Here is a 10,216-nt window from a genome sequence, read left to right on the forward strand (position 1 = left end):
GGAAGAGCGCAATGATGCTGCTAACTTGGGCCAGTGAAGCAACGTCCTCCACAACTAGACTGAGGAACAAAAGGACAGCAACTTTTTTCTATTCCCTTTCCTCCAATTTCCCAACGCAGTTCCCATCCCCCATTTCCCCAATAAAAATCTTTAAAAAAAAGCCCAAAAGGTCCCTCAATATGGGGGGGCAGCAAACCTGGGGAGAAGATGAATGGTCTCCCCAGCGAATCATCCAATATTATGGCCCAGCTACTTAGGCTCAAGATGGGAGTTGGGGATATTGTACCCCCATTTACATGCTCAACCATATTATCTAGGATGTTCTAGAAATAATTACCAATGAAACTGCAACAGCTTTAGAGCTCCTCGCTGCCCAACAGACCCAGATGCGGGCCGCTATTTATCAAAACCGCCTAGCACTGGACTGTCTAGCTGAAGAAGGTGGTGTCTGTGGCAAATTTAATCAGTCGGACTGTTGTCTACAGATTGACGACACTGGCAAAGCTGTCTCCACGAATATTAAAAAGATTGCCCATGTCCCAGTTCAAAAATAGTCACAATGGGATCCCCAGAGCCTATTTGGAGGATGGTTCTCCACCTCTGGGGTATTTAAAACGTTAATTGGAATCGTTCTTCTGCCCCTTGGGGCATGCCTTTTACCCTGCATTCTCCCCCTTGTCAGTCGCTCTACCTCTTCCCTTATAGAGACCATTGTAGAATGTAAGACTGCCGCTAAGGTCCTCATGCTATGGAGGTACCAACCCCTAGGCCAGCAGCCTGTCAAAGGAGATGATGCTCTCTAACCCACATATGGGTTCGAGCATCAAAGGGGGGAATGTGGCAGTGGGCCCCAGACAAAGGCCTTCCCAGACCATGTGGTCACTAAGGATTTCTCGCAGGCTTCAGACGAAGACATTCCTGGACTGTATGGTCAGCAAGACTTCCACATTTAATATTTCCAAATTCCTACCTCACCCGGAAGCCAGGCAGGAACTGGCACAATGGCCACATGTTCTAATAATAAATCTTAGCTGCCAACCTGGAAACTTCAGGGTATATAGCCCCGAGTCCCACCCGGGTCGGGGCTCAGCCTCTGGATGTAAATCCGCTGAGCCAGTGCCGGCATTAGTAAAAGTTGCTTCCCATGCCTTGGTGTCCTGTCTCTTTGTCTGGGTTCCCTGCAACAGCGGCACACCTCATTTCAGTGCACTTCACTTTGCTGTGCTTCTAGAAGTTAATTTTCATCACCATTGAGACAAGACCTTCCCAGCAAGAAGATTACGACTTACTGAAGGCTCAGATGGTGTTCAGCATTTTTAATAATAAAGTACTTTTTAATTAAGGTGTGTGCATTGCTTTTTTAGATATAATGCCATTGCACACTTAACAGACTACAATAGAGTATAAAAATAACTGTTATATACACTGGGAAACAAAAAACTCTGTGTGGCTTGCTTTCTTGAGATATTCACTTTTTTGCAGTGCTCTGAAACCCAACTCGCAATATCTCTCAGGTATGCCTGTTGTGTGATTTGATTAGATTTTATCCACTTCCTTTCACCTCTACTGCTGGCATCCCATCTCACTCATGTCTTCCCTGGAGTCTTCTACTTGGTCCCACCTGCCCCTCTCCAATCCATTCTCAAAGAGAAAAAACAACTCAATTAACACAATTGACAAAAACAACTTTCACAAATGTAAATCTGACCCAGCACATTCTTGCTTAACTACCTCCGCCCCAAGAGCTTCCTTGGAAAGAAATCCTAACTCTTTCAAAAAAAAAAAATCCCAGCTCCTTACCAGTGTCTAAGGCCCTGCAAAACCTAATCCCAGCACACCCTCCCACCTCCCATGTCTCCTCTCCCCAGCTGACCATAGTGTAGCTCAGGCCTCTCCATTTCACCAACAAGCCGAACCCTTCCCTGCTTCCAGGCCTCTCTGCTGATTCCTACACAGCTCCTATCATGGCGGTAATGACCCTGGGCATTTATTTGTTCACTTAGTTACTTCTTCCTCCACTGGTATGTAAATCTCCTGTCTTCCTCGAATTGCTGCATGCCTGGCAAGCACTCAATGAATATTAACTGAAGGAATGAATAATTCACTGATATTTTTCAAAGTATAGTTCTAAGCTAAATGCCATAAGAAAATGCTTTCCCAGATAAAGCATTTTAATTTTTAAAAGGTAGCTCCCCCCTAAAAAAAATTTTAAGATATTTTTATGTTACTTATGTAAAAATTATTAATATCCCATTTTAGAAATATGATAGTTTATACATACACACATTTACTATGCTCTTGGGACTATATTAAATACTTTATGCATCTAATTTAATCCCACAGCAATTCTGTGAAACAGGTACAATTATTATTATCATCATTTTACAGGTGCACCGAGATTATGTAATTGCCCAAAGTGAGATTATGTAAATACCCAATGGAAGTAAGTGCTTGTAAATAGCAGAACTACAACTGTGGGATTTGAATTCAGAGTCTGGCTCTAACCTGGGTGCCCTTAAATAAAGAAAGATACTGAAGAAACAAATTGATGAATTTCTTATATATTTCACATGGCTCTAGGTGTGTATCAGTTTAGATATTTGGAGGCACTGAACTGAACTTTTTATTTCATTCTTTTAATTAAGATATAATTGACGTAACATTAGTTTCAGGTGTAAAACATAATGATTTCATACTATCACATTTTGTGAAATGATCACCACAATAAGTCCTGCTAACATCTGTCACCACAGTTACAAAATTTTTTTTCTTGTGATAAAAACTTGTAAGATCCACCCTCTGATCAACTTCCAAATATGCAATATACTATTATTAACTATAGTCACCATGCTGTACTTTACATCACCATCACTTATTTATTTTATAACTGGAATAAACTGAAGAACTTTTTGATAGAAAAGAAAGGAAACATTATTTTATGACAAAATTACAAACAACCTTTTGCTTAGCAATGGAAACGCATCTGATTGCTTTAAATGGAAACAGCTTTAGGGACTGTGCAGTGCAGTGGTCCAGATGTTCTATTCCACAGCCTGTCTGAAAGGGGAGGAGGAGATGGTGGTGGTCAGGAAACAGTGGTTCCCTGGTTGTGATGGCAGCAGTAAGTGGCAGTGATGCTGGCATTTCGTGACCAGTAAGTAGCTAAGGATGGTGAACATACTGCAATGCACTGGGACAGCTGCTCACAGAGGAAAATGGTCTGCCCCAATGATGCTCCTACTGAGAAACACTGAACTGACGGGAACGCTTCAGAATCGGCATCTAGCTGCTGGGTTTAACCTGCTGGGCATTTCTCCTCCCTTCTCTTGGTTACAGCACCACCCTTTTCATTTAGGAAAGTCTCTCCCCTCTATTCCTCAAGTCTTGGAGGGTCTATTAATCAAGGCACCTCGTGCCATCAGCCAAGGGGTGGGGTGATGATTCAAGTTAGGCAAACCAGACTCTGCTGGGAACTTGAGTCTAGAGTAGAGTGACCTAAGGGTGCAACTAAGTCATTCAAAGGCTCCTTTGTCTAGAGCCCTGGAAGCTGCCCTATGTTACGTCCCTATCAAGTCACGGATTTTCAGCTCTCTCTTTAATTCTGTCAGCAGCCTAGGGGCCTTCCACAAAATTCTTTGCCCCCTTTTTTTTCCTTTAAATCAACCACTGCTGGTTTCTCTGATTTTCAATCAAAGAACACAAAAAACTGATACAAGTATAGTCTGAAACTGATAAGAGTATCTGGTACAAACTGATACCAGATAGTGGGCTACAGTCTACACAGAACTTTCGAGAAAGGAAGGGAACTGAGAACTGGTTACTGGCCCAAGTCATGGAAAATGGCAGGGAAACTCCTGTTCGTATTAGGGAATTGGAAACCAGCAGTCCATGGGACAAGGTGTCACCTGCAGTCAGGGCTTATGACTCATTATGCTCCTCTAGTAGGAATGGCCAGGTGAAAGTCACTGGACTATTAAAGAACAACAATGCTGCACATCTCGTTTGATGATTCACGGAGAAACCCCACCTCCCCAACTGAGGGGCCAAAGGGTCTCAGTCAATGGCATTAGGCTGTCACAAACCTAATCAAATGGTGACTCCTACTCAAACTTTCAGATGCGGGGCCTGACTGGAGCAAATTAATACCACCCTCAGCACCCAGAAGGCAGTTATGAAGCTGGTAAGTGTATTTCTCTGTTGGGATCAACTGAGGACATGAGAGAGCAGTTGCCTTTCACCTGCCTCAGGAATATCAACTCAGGACACAGCCCATTACACTGGTCGACCACATGGAAGGTATGAGGCTGACAGAACCTGGAGAGCAGGAAGACACAGGTGTCTTGCTTACATTTCAGATGGCAGGATATAAATCCCATGAACATACAGGGCCTGTACCTTTAGGAAGTTTCTTTTGATCTAATGTCTGTGCCAAGCCAGGACATGCCCTTTCAAATGAGGATAACACAAGAAACAGTGGATGCCTCCAGTATAGAAACCAAGGTAGCTGAATAAGCACAGAAAAAGAACTTGGGCTTTATAGTACACCTTTTTGTACCCCTTCAATTTGATACCACGTATACGTATTACTGAAAAATAGTAATACTGAACAAACGAAAAATAAAGTGAATGATAACTGCTATACCCTACAGCAGCTAAGAGGCAAAATGTTTGACTGATATCTCGGGGATTCTGAAGGCAACATATACTGCACAGGTTTTAGATCTTTTATCTGCATCTGACAAGCTGCCTCGCAATGAGAACATGTGCGTAGGGCCCAGAGCAAGAGCCGCTGCACAGCTGGCCCGTGCTGAAGCACTCTGCTTACTCAGTTCATCTGACCCGGCATACCCGATAGCGTCTACAGCATGTGCGGGTGATTTGGATTCTGGGAAGAGCCTATGGCAGGCCCGCCTGCAGACTGGGCCGATCTTCCAAGCCACAAAGCCGGGCGTGCCCAGCAACACTCTGTCATCATGTGCAAATTACGCCTGCTTGGTCAAACTACGTGAGTGAGGTTTCTGGACGCTATCTGTATATGCCTTGCTTCCTATGTCATGTAATTTTTTTTTTAATTCCCTTCTCTTTCATGTTTTCCTCTCCTACTACTGCACATAGGTAACATATTATTAGTAGATAAATTTTCTGAAGTCTATAATTCACAGAATAAAACAGAGATGGGAAGAGGAGCTAACATTATCCAGAACTCTGCACTTGAAGCTATCTATAGATGCATTAGCCAGGCAGTACTTTGGGTTAGTTCCCTTTCTTAAGGAAGAGAGAGCTAAGTTATGTTGTTGAAAGTATTTAAAAATTCTGTATGTGGAAAGCAGTAGGTTTGAATGTCCTGAGTAACTAACATGTCAAAGATAGGGGATATCAGTGGGTTTTGCCCACCTAGCACCCTTTTTCTGTTCTTTTAATCTATATGCACCCCAGTTTTGCTCTCAAAAACTGCTCTTCTTCCTTTCCATATAGTTTTAGTAAGACTATGGATCAAGGTGTGCCTCCTTAGAAATGGGAGAATTACACACTGACAGGTAAAATTAACAGCTAGGAAATATACTATTCAAATGAGGTTTATGCCCCTTTGTCTGACACCACTCATATACGCAGACATTCACCCAATGAGAGTAGCTTATGACATTCTTACTTAAACACAGGCTATGTGGTACAAGTGAAACTTTGTTTATGATGTTTCTTTTTTTGTACCTGTTTAATGAGCATTTTTAAATGTACAGAAAGTAGAGAAAACAGCTAAATGAACCCCTATGTATCCATCAACCAGTTCAAGTATTCAAATTTTCCATATTTAAAGCAAATTACAGACATCATATCACGTTACCCAAAATACTTTGATTTGTATCTCTTTTTATAGGATTTTTAAAAAAGAAACTTAACTACAATAGCTCTTTCACACCCAATAAAGCCACTATACCATCTAATAGCCCCTCTACATTCAAATTTCTCAAAAATTTCCCTTTACATTGGACTGTTTATATTTCGACCTAAATACGATCTACACATTCCATATGATCATACAGTAATCATATTTCTCCTTTAATTTGTAACAAAATAATGTAAAAGAGTCTCATTTTAATGTGTAACAATTACCCCCTTTTTAAAACCTTTTCATATCATTTCTACCCTGGAAAAAACAACACACTGACCTATATAATATCTCACACTTGTGCACTTGGCTGATTGCTTTCCTTTTGGTGTTAACATGTTTTGCTAATATCCTATATTGCTTACAAACTGATAGCCATATCTAGAGGTTACATTAGATTCAGGGTGAAGTCTTTTGCAAGAATCCTCCCTTTGTGGTGTTTTGTTCTTTGAGTCAAATCTGAAGGCACATAATGTTGGGTTGTCCCATGTAGCATAATATTGAAACTGGCCAGTGGTTTCAGGTATTGTCAACCTAAGCCAGCCATTATAAAGTTCACCATTAACCTTTTCCCTTATGGTTTGGGATCTATTGATGATAATTTTAGATCCATGAGGGGTTGAAAAATAGTGATATTCTAATTTTATCCTTTCTCCTACTTTTATGTTTCTTAATGTACAAAAAAGTTTTACATTTTTAGGTAGTCAGATTAATATCTTTTCCTTTAGAACTCCAATGTATGTCTCTCCAAACCTATGAAACTGTCCCGTGAAATTGTTCAGCACAGGACCTCTCCAGGTTCTAGGTCTCTCCCAGATCTCAAGAAATGGCAAATGTCCAGAGGCTGCTATAGAATGTCTGCTCGGTATTCTTCCCTTCACTCCAGGATCTTAATCCCTTGAGTCCTGAGTACCTTTGCAGTTCTCCAGTGTCTTCAAAAGATGTTTTACCTGGCTCTCCTAGCCACTCTGAAATAGCTGGATGTGAAAATCTACAATAAGTTCTATTGATTGACCAGGATAAGCAAACAAACATATGGTACCGGATATATACATATAATGTAAACATACTTAGTTAAAATTGCATTCAATATCAATTCTATTTCAGATAATGGAAACCAACCTTCCTGCTCCAAGTTATTCTATAAGGCTACGTGAAATATAAAAACATAATTCAAAATCATCAAAGAATCAAAAAGATAGTGTGGAATTATCAGAGAAAGATCTTGGTACATCTGGTTGCACAGGCGTAGAGGTAAGTTAAAAGGCAACGCAGCTCTTTTGATAGCCTTGTAGAGAGTAAAAGTAGGCCAAGCCTTCCAACGTGATGTAGAGAGTAAAAGTAGGCCAAGCCTTCCAACATGAGTTCTTGGTTAACTACCCTATCCTCAGGGCTGGGCCCATTACCGTGCATCCTGAGTATGGGGGACTCAGAAGTAAACTGGCCAACAAAGAAACTATAGCCTAAGCGTGAAACTGAAAATGAATTAAAGTGGTCCTAGGTGGCTAGTGCTGCCAGGTGCCTGGAAGATGCAAACAAAAATCCTCCCTGGAGGAAGATAACATCATCATAGGTTTCTAATTGTTTCTAAAAAGAATTTTTCAAGTACAATAAAAATTACATTAACTTACTATTAAAAGGCAGTAATAATTTCCAAGTTATAAGAGGAAAAATTAAAGAGAATCAAATACCCAGGAAGAAAAGAACACATGAACAAGAACCCCACAACAATGGACAAAATTTAAAAAGCCATACTCCAGATAGCTCAAAAACTAGACAAAATTTTACAGTAATTTAGAGGGTCCCCCATGAAGATAAAACACACCTTTCATTAAGAAACTGAAAACTATAAAAAATGACCCTGTGAAGAAGAATACAGTAGAAATTCTAGAACTGAGAAACAAAATAACTAAAATTAAGAATTCAAGGGCTGGCCGAGTGGCGCGTTGGTTAAGAGCTGGCTTGGGACGCCAGAGAGCCCCGGTTCGGATCCCACATATGAGGGCCAGTGACACTGCCCTCTACAGCTAAGATGCTGAACACAGCTGGACCTGGAGCTGGGCTGCCTTGAGTCACCGGCGGCGGCCTAGGCTGCAGCCCCTGCTGCACTGGGTTGCCATGGGCTACCGTGTGTTGTCAGCAGCCAGCGTGAGCGGCCAGCAGCCGCAGTGAGCAGCCGTCAAGAAGCCAGTGACTGATCTGCCTCACCTAGGAAGAGCGCAATGATGGTGCCAACTTGGGCCAGTGAAGCAACGTCTTCCACAACTAGACTGAAGAACAAAAGGACAGCAACTTGTCTGTTCCCCTTCCCCCAATTCCCCAGCGCTGTTCCCATCCCCGAATTCCCCAATAAAAATCTTTAAAAAAAAAAAAAGTAAGAATTCAACAGGTGGGTTTAGTAACTGATTAGACCCAGATGAAAAGAAAAATTAGTGAACTTGGAGGTTATCTAAAGGAATTATCCAAAATAAAACACAGAAACTAAAAACAATGGAAAAATATAGAATGAGTAAGATACACAGAAATACAGTGAGAAGGCCAGAAAACATATCTTCGATGCCATGAAAGGAAAAAAGTGCCAACCTAGAATACTATACCCAGCTAAAGTACTGACCAACAATAAAGGTGAAATAAAGCCTTTCTGACACACTAAAATTGAAAGAATTTGCCACCAGAAACCTGCTTTAAAGGATGCTCTTAGGTAGATGAAAAATGATCCCAGATGTAAGTCTGGAAATGTGAGAAGAAATGAAAAACAACAAAAATGGTAGCTACATAGGAAAATGTAAATTAACATTAATTATATAAAATAAGAATAGTATCATTGAGGTTTCAAAATACAGAAATTTCAATATATAAAAACTGTAGTATATAAGCCAAAAGAATGATAGAGTTAAGAGTTCTAAGGTCACTGCATTTTCTAGGAAAAGGAGGATAAAAGAGCGTTAGACTTTAATAATTCAAGAATGCATATTGGAACATCTATGGTATCCATTAATAGATTAAAAGCAGTATATAATTTCCAAGTTATCAGAGGAGAAAATTTTATAATAAAAAAACACTTAACCCCCAAAGAGCAAGAGTCAACAGAAAAAAAGAATATAGAATAGGCGAGATAAATAAAAAGCACAAAGTAAGATGTTAGATTTCAACTCAAAAATACCAGTAGATATACAATACGAAAACAGATTAAGTTCTCCAAGTTAAAACCAAAAGATTAATCAGTTTTGATTTTTTTTTAAATGCTCTTACAAAAGACAATCTAAAACATAAGGATACAGAAATTTAGAGAGGTTAATAGAAGAACAGTGGGGGAAAAACCACCATACAAACCTAACCAAAGGAATCAACTAAACAGTATCAATTCAAACACACATTAGGGCAAAAAGCATTACTTGAGATAAAGAGGGTGATTTCATAATGATAAAATGTTCAATTCATCAGGAAGATGTAACAATTCTAAATTTGTATGCACCTAATAGTATGAAAATGTAAAATAAAATATAAAGTTCAAAGTATAACAACGAACTTGACATAACTACAAAGAGAAATAACTCCAATCATAGTGGGAAATTTTAACACAGTAAATCATAGAGTCATACAAAAATCTACAAATTGCACAATTCCTCTCAAAGAAAACTGCAAGCTTACTGTTTATTTATACTAGCAGAATGTTCATAAGCATTATTCATAATAGACCCAAATTGAAAACAAACCACTTGCCAATCAAGACTAGAATGAATAAATAAAAGGTGATATATTCATACAAGGAAATACAATGCAGCAGTGAGAAACAACCATTACAGGCATAGAGAGGAACTGATAATCATAATGTTGAGAAGAAATCAACCCATAAGACATGATTTCTTTACATATAAAGTTCAGAAACAGGTAAAACTAAACTTCAATGATTACCCTAAAAAAAGTCAGGAAACCTGCTACCTTTATTTAGAGGAAGGGAAGAAGTACCATTAAAGGGTATGTGTGAATAGCTCTCAACATTCCATTTCTTGACCTTGATAGCAACAACATCTGTATTAACATTTCAATAATTTATTAAGGTATAAATCATCTTTGTGTGCTTTTCTATATGTTACTCTCCACAATTACAAAAAACATCTAATTTCTAGATATGCATTTACCATATACACATTATCCCAAAGTAAAGGGGAAAAAATTGTAAATTATGTTAATCAAGACAGAGTACTTGATGGATACAATCAAAGGTTTTCAACATAATAAAGGCCATATATGATAAGCCCACAGCAAACATCATACTCAATGGGGAAAGGCTAAAAGCTTTCCCCTTAAAATCAGGGACAAGACAAG

At 39.5% G+C, this 10,216-nt stretch overlaps 1 protein-coding gene and 1 pseudogene across 3 annotated transcripts in view; one reads left to right on the forward strand and one right to left on the reverse strand.

The window, feature by feature from the left end:
* The window catches only part of FANCC (FA complementation group C), a 260,271-nt gene that overhangs the window by 179,844 nt on the left and 70,211 nt on the right, over positions 1–10,216 (reverse strand). The window lies entirely within an intron of this gene.
* The window catches only part of LOC109396722 (40S ribosomal protein S8 pseudogene), a 54,677-nt pseudogene continuing 49,222 nt past the window's right edge, over positions 4,762–10,216 (forward strand). The window contains exon 1 of the transcript XR_002126895.1: positions 4,762–5,005. The product of XR_002126895.1 is annotated as a 40S ribosomal protein S8 pseudogene (transcript). The remainder of the gene's footprint in view (positions 5,006–10,216) is intronic.

The sequence above is a fragment of the Hipposideros armiger genome, unplaced genomic scaffold, assembly GCF_001890085.2.
Source record: "Hipposideros armiger isolate ML-2016 unplaced genomic scaffold, ASM189008v1 scaffold_539, whole genome shotgun sequence".
NCBI classification, from domain to species: domain Eukaryota; kingdom Metazoa; phylum Chordata; class Mammalia; order Chiroptera; family Hipposideridae; genus Hipposideros; species Hipposideros armiger.